Consider the following 16,075-nt stretch of genomic DNA (forward strand, 5'->3'; position numbering starts at 1 on the left):
ATATAAAATAGATAATCGACAAGGACCTACCATATAGCACAGGGAACTCTACTCAATACTCTGTAATAACCTATATGGGAAAAGAATGTGAAAAAGAATAGATATATGTATAACTAAATCATTTTGCTATACACCTGAAACTAGCATAGCATTGTTAATCACGCCCTATACTCCAATATAAAATAATAATTAAAAAAAGAGAAACATTGGCTTATACTTTAACAAAAGAGGGGGAAAAAAAAACCCACAGATAATAACCCAAGGTAGAATGTTATGGCTACCATAGTCCTCTATTCTTGAATTTTCTAGCTCTTTTTAAACTAGACCTATATTACCTACCTGGCTCTTGAAATAATTTATTTCGCCTTGCTGTCAATATAATCAAAATGAGTAATTCACTTAGCAAGCATGAAAAGGCCTCAGGCAACACCAGGATGATGTTTTAAACCAATTTCATGAGTTTTTCTTCAGTCATTTTCTAAATAAGTGGTCTGAATTAAAACTGGTTTTATTTCCCTGGTATAAACAGCCTATAAAGAGAATTCTTTCACAAAGAACTATATAATATACAACTCTCTTCGAAAGGCATCCCACACAATCAAATCAGTAATAGAAAGCTATGAAATTTGGTTCCCTGTCTCTCAACAATAGGGTAAAAAAACTAGAAATCCTACACTGGTGCTGAGGGTCAGGATACAAAACATGACATTCAAAAACAAACAAAAAAAACACTTTCTAGAGGACCATATGCACATAAGCAATCATTTGTGTTTTTTAAAAAGGACACACACACACACACACACACACTTTTGCTTACCCTACCTTGAAGATTACACAAGAAAACTGATAGTGGTAGTTGTTTTGGGGGTGGGAAACTGTGGGAAACTCACTTTTCATTGAATTCCTTTTATATTGTTTGATCATTTAACAATGTGCATGTAATACTCTAAAATAACTATTTTAAAAACACCATTTCTACATCATCCATTTCTCCAGTGTTTTATCTCAAATGCAAATTCCAAATACTAGCAGATATGGAAATAATTAAATGCATATTTGTTAAATAAGCAATGGACACATATCTCATATACCTGATGGAAGTATCAAAAGCAACCCATCCATCAACCTGGAAGTGATCAGCCATTGATTACCTGAAAGGGTATCTAGTGATGCCATCCATCTGCCCAATATAATTGATATAGTTGCTACTTCAATGGTAACTCTCTTCCTTTTTATATTCACCCCAGCGTTTGTTTTAAGAAATGTTCTCTGAACAACACCAAAGTAGATAGTTTAAAGATTCCTTTAGGGAATTCCCTAGTGGTCCAGTGGTTAGGACTCTGCGCTTCCACTGCTAGGGGCCTGGGTTCGATCCCCGGTCAGGGAACTAAGATCCCACAAGCCATGCAGCACAGCCAAAAAAAAAAAAAAAAGACTCCTTTAAACCATGCAGCAACATTAAATTCAGCATAAATTTTGCTCCCATTATGCACTAGGCACTATGATTTGATAATGTAACGCTTATAACATACAATGTAATGTGAAAATGTACACTTGGTTCTAAACACCTAACTACACAATAGAAGTTTAATAATTACACCAATGAAAAAGAAATGGGTTTTAATCAATTCTAAATTTAATGAGGTAATCTTATGATGTGGCTACAAATAAACATAATTCAAACTTGGACTACATTAATCATAGTGGCTATACACTGCCCCAAAAAACAGAAAAAAATGGACCCACTGTAGTTTGTACTTATCAGACCAGTTGCACTTGTGCTGGGTTCTAGGCCACGCTTGATATCTAGGGGCCCTGAGAAAGTGCAGTAGGGTCAGGGTAGTTTGATAATATGGAAGGCAACATGTAGAGTTAGTTACCATGTGTCAAGTACTTCACCTGAATTTTCCTTAAATCTCCTCATATCAATGATAGAAGTATTATTATCCTTGTCTTAAAATTAAAGAGATTCAGGCTCAGAGAGATTAAGCAACATGCTCAAGGTTGCAAAATGCTAGGAGGTAGCATTATCAAGATTTAAACCCAGGAGACCCTTTAGTGGGTTGAATGGTGGCTCCCAAAAAGATATGTCCACATCCTAACTCCTGGAAACTATGAATGTTATCTTATTCGGAAAAAGGTTCCTTCAGATGTAACTAAATTAAGGATTTTGAGATGAGGAGATCATCTGGGATTATCCAGGTTGGTACTAAATCCAATGACAAGTGTTCTTATGAGAGTGAGGCCAACAGAGATTACAGAAGAGTAGGAGACAGTGTGCCCATGAAGGCAGAGACTGCAGTGATGTAGCTACAAGTCAAGGAATGCCAGCAGCCACCAAAAGCTGTAAGAGGCAAACAACAGATTCTTTCTTAGTGCCTCCAGAGTGATTGTGGTCCTACAAACACCTGATTCCTGACGTTTGGCCTTCTGAATTATGAGAGAATAAATTTCTGTTGTTTTAAGGTACCAAGTTTACGGTAACTTGTTGTAGTAGCCCTAGGAAACTAACATAGCCCCCAAACTCTATCCTTCCGGCATATCTCATTACCTTTCCAAGAAGGTTTAAGGATCTCGGGATATTTAAACTAAAAGAGAGATGACTGAAAGGACTTTATTTTAAAAAAAACAAAACAAAAAGAACTATACTTATTTTTGGAAGTCCTAAAGAGCAAAAGTGAGACCAGTAGGTAAAAATTACAGGGAGAAACTTCAGTTGAAATTAAACTTTCTAACCATCTAAAAAAGTATTAAAGACCAAACCGAGTTTCAGTAGTTAGTACCCACCAAAATGATTTCCTATCACTGGATGTGTTCAAGAAGACTGATGACCATGTAACTTTGGGGAGCTGAGCTGGCTTAGATGACTTAGAATCTCTTCCCATTCCCAAGTTCCTAAAAATTATAAAATATTAGATGCTACCACAAAAACCTAATAATAAGATAAAATATTACAAGTGAATTTTGCAAGGTTTCTACTATCATGTATTCAAATAAATACTATTAGTTATGTGTCAGGCACTGTGCATGGTGATGGACACAAACATGATGTCTACTTTCATAAAGCTTACAATCTGGTGGGAGGGACAGACATATATCAAGTAATATATCAACAAATGTAAAATGACACGTATAGACATAAATGGTGAAGAAAAAGTATAAAAATAAGGGAAATGTGGTAAAACTTCCCTGAGGAAATGATGCTTGAGACTTGAATAAAATTTACAAGATTTTACCAGATAAAAGAGAGGAAAAAGCTTTCCAGGCAGAAGGAACAATAGGAAAGGTCTAATGGTTAGGGCAGCATGTTTGATAGAAAATGAGTCCAAAAGGTAAGTACAGCCACATTAAAGAGCTTTGTCTTCATCCTAAATGTGGGACACGATCAAACTTGTGTATTTAGAAAAGATCAATTAATTCTGCCTGCAATGAGGAGAATGGATTAGTGCTCAGCCAGAGTGGATGCAGGTGGACCAGTGATAGGTTATTTCAACAGTCCAGAAAAGAAACAATAGCAATCCAGACAAAAGTGATAATGGTGGAAATGAAGAGGATAATTTGAGCTTATTTAGAAAGTTAAACAGGAGTTGACAATATGGAAAGACCAAGTTTCTGTTCTGAGAAAACAGATGAAACGGTGATACCCTTCACTGAGGTAAGAAAGAATGGAACAGGGCCAAGTTTGAAAAGGGAATCTCATTTTGGGATGAAGTGCATCTGAGGCATCTGAGAGGTGTCAATTAGGCCATTGGATATAAAGTTCTTAAACTCTGCTGGCAGGCCAAATCTGAGTATACATATTTACATGGAACAGCTGCATATTCTTTTACCTTTAAGGGAAAACAATTATTGTTATAAAATAATCATTATTCTTTAAAAAAAGATAATTTCAAAATTGTGCTAGCCTAAAACACAAGAATCACTACCTTACCAAAGACCCTAAATTAATACTAACCAAAGATTACCTACTTAAAGGACATTAGATATATACCACTCATTTAGCTACAAAATGGATTTCTTCAGAATGAACACAATCCATCTTGGTGGATTCTCAAGTTAGGATTAGTGACTGCTCTCACATCTTTCAAACACAAAAACTGAAAAAAAAGTTTGAGGCAAAAAGTTTGTACTTTTTATTCCCAGATTGTCCACCTCTCCCTATGTCTGAAAGACACTGACTTAAGCATCTTAATTGTCAAGTATAAATGATAAAGTTTTTCTCCTGGAAAAGATTCTAATTTTCAAAGTAGAAGGGAAGAGAATAAACAAATCAGACTTTTTTTCTTCCAATACATACCTCCGCAGGCTTTGTATTATACTTAGATGGAAAATGACTAGACTACTTTAGATATTGTGATAACTAAGGAAATATTTACCCTACTTTGTTTCCATGTTGTATAAACAAACGAACTAGCTACCAGAAAGATTAAAGACAGAACTAAATGAGTAGGCAAGAAAATTGGATTATATTACTAACTTTTCTAAAGAAAATCTACTGCACAAAATCTTTGAGAAAGAGCCAATCTTCTTTTTTTTTTTGCTGGCCTCTTCCATTGCGGAGCACAGGCTCCGGACGCGCAGGCTCAGCGGCCACGGCTCACGGGCCTAGCTGCTCCGCCGCATGTGGGATCTTCCCGGACCGGGGCACGAACCCATGTCCCCTGCATCGGCAGGCGGACTCTCAACCACTGCGCCACCGGGGAAGCCCAAGAGCCAGTATTCTTTACATAAAACTAAAATTATATATATCACATACTTCATTGAGGCAGAGGATGAACTAGACTACATAGCATTTTATATTTATATATTTATATTTTACGTACATAAAATCTTTTGAACTCCCCACAAATAATGCTTTAAAAAAAACAAACAAACAAGCATTTTTAACACTCCTGTATTATATGACAGCTGTTACTAATATCAATTTGCTCTCAGTGGGAATATAACAACTCAGAAGGTCCCAGGGTAAAATAAAAGACTAATAATACTGAGACAAACTTGTTTGCTTTAGAAACTATCCTACAAATAGGAATCTTGGCTCATGAAGTGTGAGGGCAGAGTGGAGAAAAAGCAAGTTAATATGTGAATGAAACTGAGGTTAACCCAGGATTTAGCTCTCATTCTTCACTAAGTAAGCTTTCATAGGCAAGCCCTTCCGCCCTTACTCCAAGTTACCCTTACCTCAGCAAAACCACACAGAGCATGAAACAAGAGAGTAAGCATTTCCTGGACTAATTTGTATTTGGATAGAAACTTTAATATCTTTTATATTTCATTAAAATGGATTTATAACTGCCCCATTAAGAATGTTTCAGGGCAAAAATAGACAAATCAAACACCCTTAGACATTTTTGGTTCAAGACAATATACAGAGTATTATTTTATATTATCATATACAGTATATCCATGCACAGTGTGTGTGTGTGCATGCAAGTACATACATGTACACTTAGGAAAATATCTAAAACCATATAATTAAAATATTGTTAAATATTTATGACTGATATACAATTATTTTAAATTTTCTTCTCTTTGCTTTTCTATAATAAACACATATACGTACCTTTTTACATTAAGAAAATATATTTGTTGTTTACCATGTCATAACAGGAGACTCAGAACTAATTTTAGAAGGAATTTTTATTTAGAAGAAACTTTACCATTCTGTCCTCTTCATTTTTCAAATGGGGAAAAAGGCCCAGTGAGGATAAGTGACTTGCCTGCCCAAAATCTGATAGTTAACTCCCTATGGCCATAATTATATTATTCATACTTATGTTTTCTAATTATGAAAGTTAATGCATTTTCATTAAAAATAATCTGAAAAATAATGAAAGCTATAGGAAAGAAAATGAAAATCACATATATGCTTATAAACCAAAAATAACCATTGATTTGGGGGATTTTTTGTTTCTAAAAATTTTCACTACAAAAATAATACATTTTCAATGTAGAAAAACTTTAAAAATATAAAGATAAAAATTAAGGAAGAAAGACAAAAATTTTAACACTCAATCACATAATTGGTGATACTGGAATTGTTTCTTTAGACTTAGTTCCTAAAGCCAGTTTGGGGTCAACAGACTAGTTCTATGATGGTGTTTTTATGTAGTAAACCCTGGTTGATTCTTTAACTTGTGATTATTTTTATATAAAAGATCTATTACTGAAAATTTTATTTTACAATTGTTTAATGAAAGACAAAGGACTAAAAAAAGGTGAACAAAGAAAATACTCCAGTTCTATTTAGGGACAGATTTAGTGAACGTAAACATAATCCACAAACACAAGCCCAGGGCTTCCCTGGTGGCGCAGTGGTTGAGAATCCACCTGCTGATGCAGGGGAGGCGGGTTCGTGCCCTGGTCCGGGAAGATCCCACATGCTGCGGAGCGGCTGGGCCCGTGAGCCATGGCCGCTGAGCCTGCGCGTCCGGAGCCTGTGCTCCCGCAACGGGAGAGGCCACAGCAGTGAGAGGCTCGCGTACCACCAAAAAAAAAAAAAAACACAAGCCCAACTGCAAGCTGCATAACACAAATTTTCTTAAGATTACCCAATATGTTTATTCATGTAATTCTTGTATTAACCAATACTTTTACAGGGTAACCTATACAGTTGCCAACTGGCATTAATTACAGAAAAAAAATGAATTATGAGCAAATATATTTATAAAAACAAGCAAATCAAACTCATAAATTACTGAACCATCATTAACTCAATCAGCAAGACATTTGAAAATATTCATTTTTATCTGACCCTTTTAAAATTTCTACCTTCTACATATTTTATAATGTACATAAATGTATTAGTACAATAACAGGAATACCATTTATAAATAAATGTGATTCAGAATGTGTGCTCAAAATTTACTTGTAAGGGTAACAATAAAATTTGGAGATCACTGCCCAGAATCCAGGGCCTAGCTGACAAAACTGTCTCCTAATGCAATTTCAAAGATCCAAAGATTAGAAGAAGAAAGTAAAAATGACCAATTATCTAAAACTTCATATGAAATATTTTAGGAATCAAATAAGTTCTAGTATGAAACATTATTAAATAATCTGCTTAAATTTCCAGATTGTGGGACTTCCCTGGTGGTGCAGTGGTTAAGAATCTGCCTGCTAATGCAGGGGACACGGATTCAATCCCCGGTCCGGGAAGATCCCACATGCCTCGGAGCAACTAAGCCCGTGCGCCACAACTACTGAGCCTGCACTCTAGAGCCCGCAAGCCGCAACTACTGAAGCCCGCACTCCTAGAGCCCATGCTCCACAACAAGAGAAGCCACGGCAATGAGAAGCCCACACACCACAACGAAGAGCAGCCCCCGCTCGCCACAACTAGAGCAAGCCCATGCGAAGCAACGAAGACACAACACAGCCAAAAATAAATAAATAAATAAATAAATAAATAATTTTAAAAATCCAGGTTTTATCAATGGCTTAAGAAATGTGAACACTAGCAATCTGTTACCATTATATAATTTTAGACCTCAAAACATTTCATAATTGTCATATTTCACATAAACCCTATAAGACAGGCCAATGGTATTTTCATTTCATGGTCAGAAAAATTAAGCAAGGAGAGAATCAATGCGTTGTCCCAGATCACTGGATTGGTACATGTACCTTTTAGAAGTTTTCCGAAGTGCATATAAACAACTACCACCTTAAAAATGAATTTGACTTTGCTGTACACCTGAAACTAACACAGCATGATTCAACTATACTCCAATATAAAATAAAAATTAAATTTTTAAAAAATGAATTTGAGTGCAGTCTAATGAACCATTTAGCTTTCTTTCAAAACTTTCTCTTTAAAACAATAGTAATTTGATCCCCGCACAAAGCCTATTGTATAGAGTGCATGAATAGTCATATACAATGTGAATTCTGGAATATAAAAAAGCAAGGAATTCAGATGACTTGACAAAATCCTGAAGCTGGTTAAGCTGTGGTTTGGCATCCCTCCCACCTTCCTTCTGGTGCTCCTACTCCTATCTCCGAAAGGTACCTTACATCTTCCCAAAGTTCCTCACCCCAGACACCTACTCAAAGTTTCTTTCCCTTGCTTGATCTAGCCCAGTCAGGATAACTGATTTCAGCCAACTGACACAACCAACATTTGACTTAATCATTAACATTACCAAAAAGGCCCTTGACTTTTCTGTATGTCAACAACCCCTTGAGAGGGTCCATAAAAGTTAAGGACCCTCTCCCCAGAAAAATCATATAGGCCCACACAGTATTTTTCAAACTATTTCAAGATTCAGGATCACACAGCCAAAATATATCCATGAACCCCAGAACTATAAAACCCAGGTTAAAAAACCCTGCACTTAACCTATAAATATCATAAAACTTCAAAATCCTTCAAAAGAGATTATAAACTTTAAAGATTATAAACTCAAATATACGATACTATATATACTCAAATACATAAACTCTAATTGTTAAAATTTAAGTCATCTCCCAAAGTTTTTAATGTTGTAATTCCCATGAGAGAAGGAGAGTAACAGGACCTATTTCTAAGCACGGGCCATCTATTAAATTGTGTTTTAAGGCCCTACCCCTATATTCAATAAGACTCCAGAAATCTATTGTGTTTATCATGATTCATGGCAAAACAATACATACATATACACACATAAACACATTCAGAAAATTTACTTTATTTCTTAATTGCCAAATCCAGTTTTTATCCCAGTGAGCTCCGTAGTATTTCACATTGCTAAACCCTGTTAAAATTCCATTAATCCCTATCCTCAGCTTCTTCAACTCTATACCATTTATCTTATCTCTTCAGCCATTGTTTTTCAACTTCCTTCACAGGCCTCTCTTCTTCCACTTGACCTTCAGATATAGATGCTACCCAAGGTTGCCTTAGTTGTTTCCTCACTCTTGATATTATACTCTTTTGCAGTTTCTATATGACATTATGCCAATGAATACAAACCTCCTAATAGATCCCCTCTTCCCCTTGAGCTCCAGTCCAAGTCTTCAGGTACCTAACCTATTTTGACATATCTTGATTCCCACACCTAGCATCATACCCTATTACCTTCCTCCTCAAATTCTGTTCTCCCTATACATTCCCTACCTTATTAAAGGCATCATCATCCTCATCCATTAACCAACGATAATCTTTAACTCCCCCATGCTCTTCCCAATCAGGCCACAACCTCATCAGCTTCATTTTCCTCTACTCCCCAAGTACAGCAAAATCTGCTTGCTTTCTAAAATCAGACTATCATTCCCTTCATCTAGCCTCTTCTTTTTCATCAGTAAAACAGCTACTCATCCTTCAAAGTCCTACTTAAGCAACCACTACATGAAAAGTCTTCCTTAACCTCACTTACTCTCCCTGTATCACTCACCCCTTCCCCCAGAATTCCCTCCCTCCTTCTATAATCCCACACCACTCTTTCTTTATTTTAGTTCTCAACAAACTGTATTATAGTTAGTTGCACCCTTATCTTTCTCCGCTATAGACAAAGCCCACGGTTTATTTGTTACTCTTGCACCTAGAACATGACTGGAATATAGTATGTCTTTAATCAGTGTCTGGTGAATAAATGGCAAAACTCCAGAGTGAGGACACACTTAAGGTTACTTCTCAGTGGAGGGTACGCCTCATCCTCTTTTGAACATAAAACTAATTAAGTCCCCTAGTCTCTAGCTCCCCATTTCTAGTCCACTGCTTAGTTTTAAGCAATGTTTCATGGGAACATTTCCTTACTTCCTCTTGTTCTTTGTAGGTTTAGCTGCCAGCCTAACCATATTAGCATTCAGTGGCAGCAACAAAACAGACTCTCCAAGTTCTAAAAAGTAGACTTTACAACTACCAACAGTAAAATATAAGCTCTTTTTTTAAAATGGTCTAAATATTTATGCATACATAGTTCATTCTTCATGATTCTGAGAAAGGCTTGTCATAGTTTATCCAACAGGCACCATTTAAGAGTTCTGAAGAAAATGTCCACCTAAACTGTCAGCCAAACTTTTCACATTCGTAACCACAGAAATCAGCATACATGAACTAATCTAAATACTGTGCTTATATACTAAACAATACACTACAAATGGCAGACACTGTATATCACCAAACGGATGACCCAAACGAAAGTAGCTCTTTTAGCTTCTTTTAAAAATACTACATCTCCAAAATTCCAGCGATCATCCCAATCTGTAAAACTAGATTCTTTTACCAGTATCATCTACCCTTTCCCCCTCTCCTCCCCACCAACTCTCCCCCAACACACACACACACACACACACACACACACACACACACACACACACACACACACACACACACACACACACACACACACACACACACACACACACACACACACACACCCCTCCCTTACTAGACAAGGCTTCCTCAGAAATTATCTGATGGCTCGGGAGCAGTTTGATAACGAAGGCTACCAAGTCTGGAATTCTGGAGAAGATTCCTATGGTCGGTTTATTATCTACGTGACTGCTGCTGCTGATACAATACAGATTGACCTCAAGGATCACACATGTGGTAGGCCTGCCTTAACCACCCCCTAGTTTTGCTTTGGTTGTTTTTGTTTTGGGGGAGGGGATCCTTTTAAAAATATGCTAGAATATCTCTATGAAGTTGTATTTCTGATTTTTCTTCAGTTCATATAAATGTTCACATTTTAGGACTAAAGACCATATGATGAAATCTTTTTGAAGCTTCAGTTACTAAACTGCACTGAGTGGGGTTGAAATCATTTTAGCCTAATTATGAAATGCACTGCAGAAAAAATATATATATTCCAAGGTATATATAATCCACTTATTTTCCTTGAGCAATCAAAAATTCTGTTTATTTTCTAAGTTTTGTCCTCATTACATCAAAATAACTTCAGACAAAGCATTCTTGTTGCTCCAGGATTAAAAGTTTCCAATAGCTCAATGTGGTTATAATCTTCTGGTAACACCTGAAATTGATTTGTTTCACCTCCTTTACTTTTTCTCTTCCAGCCTGTTCTCCTTAGTAAAATATTGATGGATAAAAGCACTAGCTGAAAAGCCAAGAAAGTGGATAATCCACTCCCTAGTTAATAAGGAAGGAACTATATGATACATGATGCTCAAAATTTAACATGTATCCAGAGCCTAAAAAAATACTGATTGGACTTGGTCTAAATAAAATGTTTCTAAAATAAACTTAACAAGTGGGTTTCTTTGTCATTGCTGTTTTACTAAGCATTCATGGAAAATTATATTTGGGTAAGCTCAGGCTGAAAACACTAGCTTTAGCTCTCAAGGAAAACATGAAAGAACAGAGAGAATTTCCTTCAGTATAAAACATTTTCTTAAATGTTTTTTACAAAACCAAAAATTGATATTTACCTGTAAGACTGATTTTCCAAATACTATTTATATATGTATTATTAAGCATCACACATAGATATACATAAACGTCTAAATTCAAATATCGAATTTCCTGGATTAATTACAGCCCCAGAGAGAGTAATGCCAAAACTTTTGAGGTTAGAGCAGACACTTCTGAGACTCAACAACCCACAGAGCTCCCCTTTACCCTCCAACTTTTCAGAGTGGCACTGAGTAGATGAACAAGCCCACTGCAGCGTGAAGGACTGGGCTTGCCTAAAGATATCTGACAGAAGCTGAACCTATGCAATAACTTCCTGTTCTCCAGAGACTGGAGGGTGTGCTTCTAAAGGCTGACAGTTTACAGAACTTCCAGAAACCAAAAAATCAGCATACCTTTTCAAATATTTGTGAAAAAATTTTAATTTCAATAATACTGTTCATTATTATTATTCCCCAACAAACATTTACTGAATGCCTTATTACATATACAGAAAGAGGTATAAAAAATTTAACCCCAGGGGCTTCCCTGGTGGCGCAGTGGTTGAGAGTCCGCCTGCCGATGCAGGGGACACGGGTTCGTGCCCCGGGCTGGGAAGATCCCACAAGCCGCGGAGCGGCTGGGCCCGTGAGCTATGGCCGCTGAGCCTGCGCGTCCGGAGCTCGTGCTCCACAACGGGAGAGGCCACAACAGTGAGAGGCCCACGTACCGGGAAAAAAAAAAAATTAACCCCAGACTACAAGGAGCTTAAATTTCCCTTAAAAGTCACCATTTTCTATCATTTCACATAAAATACTTCTTCAAGTAAGTCTGCTTGAACCTATGATGTATAGGCAATGCAAACTCAAATATTTAAATCATGGGAAGTTGGTCTTTAGCTCCCTAAAAAATTAGAGATGGATACATAATTGTGACTTAATAAAACCAAAAAACCGTACAATTTTGGGTTCCATTGGAGTATACATGAATTGGGAGGGAAACCTGAAATCCTTTCTTTAATTCCCTCTATATCTGGACAAGGGCCCTCGTTATCTCCTACTCCTATAATTACTTCCCTAAATCTGCTGAATTTCCTTAAAACCTGGTAAGAAAACTCCCGTCTTGGGGATAAGAAACCTTTTTTTTTCCCCCCCCAAATGAGAATATACCAAGACTCCCAAGCAAAAAGTAATTTTCCTCATGTATACCGAGTTTGAGATGGGGTGGGGAGAGGTGGAAGGCAGGCAGATGAAATCAAAGGACCTCAAATAAAGATGAACCAAAAGATAGTAAACAGTAATTCTTATTCTGATGGACCTTGTTGAAAGCCACATCTAACTCCTGTCAAAAAAAAAAAGCCTCACAAAAAAGTCTGCACACAATTCTGGACCCAAGTTAAGAATAGTTATACTACATTACATTTACATTTTATAACTGTATGTTTGCCTTTGCACTCATAAAATAAGGAAATTACACTCGGATGCACAGGTGGAGCTAGTCATATTTTCACTACCTATGGAATAACACATCAAGAACTTTCAAACAATTCTAGGGAGTCAGGCCACTACTGAATTAAGGGAAGGAAAAAACCCCAGCATCTCCAAAGTCGCCCCTCCCCTGAGTGAGGAACAACTCAATAACTTACTGTTCAAGACCAAAGGAAAAGGAATTTTTTTAAAGGTTGGGCGAAGGTGAAATGGGGAAAGGATCACTGTGAGCTGTGACAGCAGATGATGCCCTCGACAAAAGGTGTAAGATGTGCATACCCATTCTCCCGCAGAGCTGACAGTCTCACTCACACTACCTTTCACCTTAAGAGTTTCCAATACATTGTCTCTACACACTTAAGAAAATGTGAATTTTGCTCTGACCACAGAAAGAATTAAGCACAAGTGACATCAGCTGTAAAGTAAGCAATTAATATATGCTAATCTAATGTTTAAGAAGGGATGGATACCAGGCAACAGCTCCTCCAACTGGCTGGATATCATTTGAAGCCCTAAAAATATTAAGATTTTTAAACAACTTCAAGTTCTGATGGGCACAGTCAAATACTGTCGAAACTTTAGGACGTACAGCAACGACACAACAGGTGAGAGAGGTGGTGGACATCATCGCCCAGTTAAGTGGATCACATGCAAAGGGCAAACCCTTGAGTTCCCCGAAAGGCTGGGGATGTGGGCTAATACCCATGCACAAGGCCATCCAGAGCCCCTGTCGTTCCAGTGGCAAAGGTTCAGTTCCTTCCCGAGGTCGTGCCACTCCCCCTGTCCCTCACACAGGGGACCACCACCCCAAGCACAGGAAGAACCGAGCCCCCTCCACGGGCAGCATCTCTGCTAGGGAAGAAAACACAATGTCGCTCCTTATTTCTGCGTACAAAAGGACTTTGCGCCCTCCTCCTCGAACTGCCGCCGCTGCCGCCTCCTAACTTGCAAGAAGGTGGGCAACGCGCCATATTCCAGCGTCCCTCAGTCTACCTGGGTAACAAGCCCACGCCACCCCGGCGGGAGGGAAGCTTCGGAGGTTGCCCGAAGAGCCAGCCTCCTCGCCCGCAGGAGACAGCAGCTCCCGCGCCCCGGCCCAGCCCGCCGCGCCGCGCCGCCCGCGGACCAGACCCGGGAAGGGCCAAGGAGGCGAGCTGGGAGCCGCGGCCCCCGTCCCGCGCAGCCCGCCCACCTCCCGCTCCCCGGCCGGCGCGCTCTCCCGGGCCTCCTGCTCCCGAAGCCGCGGGTAGGCCGGGCCCGGGCCCCGGGTTCCACGGCGGCGAGGAGGCCGCGGCCCCGAGAGCCTCAGGCGGCGGGGGAGGCCGGAACCCTGGGGCTCTCGGGAGGGCAGAGCCTCCCTCCCGAGCCCGCCAGGACGCCTGGGGCCTAGTGAGGCCTGTGCATCCTCGGGGTGGCGGTTTGACTGGGCCGGGCCGGGGCCCCCCGCCCGAGGCGGGCCGAATCCGGCAGGGGCCCAGGCCTGGAGCCGGGGGCGGCAGGGTGCCGGCTGCGGGGCGGGCCGGCCGGCCGGCAGGCGGGCGGCGTGTTGCGGCTGCGCCGGGGCTGAAATAGCTGGAGATTGCGCGGTAGGGCACTCACCTCAGAGCGGCTGCGCTACCGTGGGCCTGCGCCGTGGAGACTGCGACCGCGCCGGCTCCTCGCAGCCTCCTGCCACCAGCGGCAATGGCGAGCGCTGCCGCCTAAGCCGCCGCCGCAGCCGCCGCCGCCGCCGAGGAGGGGGAGGGGAGGGAGAGGAGGCACGCACGCTACGCACGGGCTCGGCTTCCCCGCCCGGCCGCCGCCATGATGGGGAGGTCGGCACTGTCTCGGCGGGGCATCTCGGAGGGTGTTTGGGCTCGGCCCCCGGCCGTCCCCCGAGGTCTACCCGCGTTCACATTTCCCTGTAGAGGTTTGGATGGAGCCGGAATCACGAAAGCAACTGTATTAGGGAAATGTGCACGCCCCGGGGAAGTAACGCAGGCGACCCAAGATGGTTGCTAATCTGTAAATAGTCACATTTCTCGCCCCCCAGCCCCGGGAAATAGGACCTCCTGAGCGTGCCCTGATAATCGGAGAGGGGCTTCCCCTCCTTTTCCTCCGCGCTGACTTGCCAGTCGCTCCCTCACCCTTTCTTTGAAATCACCTTTGCTTCCCTATTTCAAACCCTAACCAAGTATTTAAAAGCTAAAGTTTTTGTACAAAGCAATATATAAATGTTTTCGCTCATTCATTCGTTTGGCAGACATTTCCAGAGGGCTCATTCGGTGCCAAGTATTTTTCTGGGCGCGCTGGAGATGTACCTGTTAGGAAAAGGAAGTCCTTACTCTCATGAGCGATGAGTGGAGGGAGTCAGAAGCAATAGGGACCCCCCCCAAGCAAGTGCCTGAGAAGTAGGGAGGGGTGGAGACTAGAAAAACTACTGTTAGAGACACAGGAGAGGTAGTTTTTGTTGTTCTTTGTTTTTTAAATTGTGATTTGGAGAGTACCTGCATCAGAGTCATTCAGACTGATTATTTAAATCCTGGAGTCCAAATGGTCTCTCCAGGATCTTGGCTTCTTAGCCCAGGAACCCGCATTTCTAACACCCCCCCCGTCCCACCCCACCCCCAAATACACACATTCTCCTGGGGATTGTCATACATACCCTAGTTTAAGAACCGTTGCTTTAGGGAATTACTAAACATCCCAAAGAGTGTCAAAAAACAATTTGACAAAACCAGGATACTTTAATTTTCAAGAAGATTCCATTTACCTCAGAATTCAACGTAATTAAACACGGAATGTCTCTTTTGTCCAGCGTGTCTAAGAGATTGTCACCGCCTACCACCCAGGTGTTCAAGCCAGAAACCTAGGAGTGATCCATGACTCCTTTCTCCCTGAAGTGCCATTATCAGTTAGATCCTTTAAAGCAGTTGTTCCCTGTCATTTTTACCTTGGTCCAGGTGACTCTCATCTCTCATCAAGATACTGCAATAGACCCTTCATGGTCTCCCTGCCACAGGAATTGCCTTCCCCAATCCATTCTCCACCCTCCAGCTTGAATGGTCTTTCAAAAAAGTAAATCATGTCACTTTTCTGCTTAACAGGCTTAATAAGGTCCCATTACACATAAGTTAAAGTCTACAATTCTTTGAGGTGCCTGCAGGGCCCTTCGTGATCTCAGCCCCTGCTGCATCTCTAACCTCATCTGTCACAGACTTCTCCCTCAGGCTGCAACCAAACTGGGAAGCTCTCAGGTCATACAAGACAGGAAGTT

The 16,075-nt window shown here is 40.4% G+C and overlaps 1 protein-coding gene across 5 annotated transcripts in view; it reads right to left on the reverse strand.

Annotated features, from left to right (window-relative positions):
* Positions 1 to 14,554, reverse strand: part of NRF1 (nuclear respiratory factor 1) — a 141,061-nt gene extending 126,507 nt beyond the window's left edge. Inside the window, exon 1 of one of the 5 annotated variants that reach the window (XM_030853798.2) lies at positions 14,419 to 14,554. The gene's annotated coding sequence lies outside the window, so the exon portion shown is untranslated. Of the gene's footprint in view, positions 1 to 30; positions 1,388 to 13,712; positions 13,811 to 14,418 lie in introns of those variants that run through there. The other 4 variants (XM_060305334.1, XM_060305335.1, XM_060305331.1 and 1 more) reach the window with 4 other exon arrangements.
* Positions 14,555 to 16,075: the final 1,521 nt, after the last annotated feature.

The sequence above is a fragment of the Globicephala melas genome, chromosome 9 (assembly GCF_963455315.2).
Source record: "Globicephala melas chromosome 9, mGloMel1.2, whole genome shotgun sequence".
NCBI lineage: Eukaryota > Metazoa > Chordata > Mammalia > Artiodactyla > Delphinidae > Globicephala > Globicephala melas.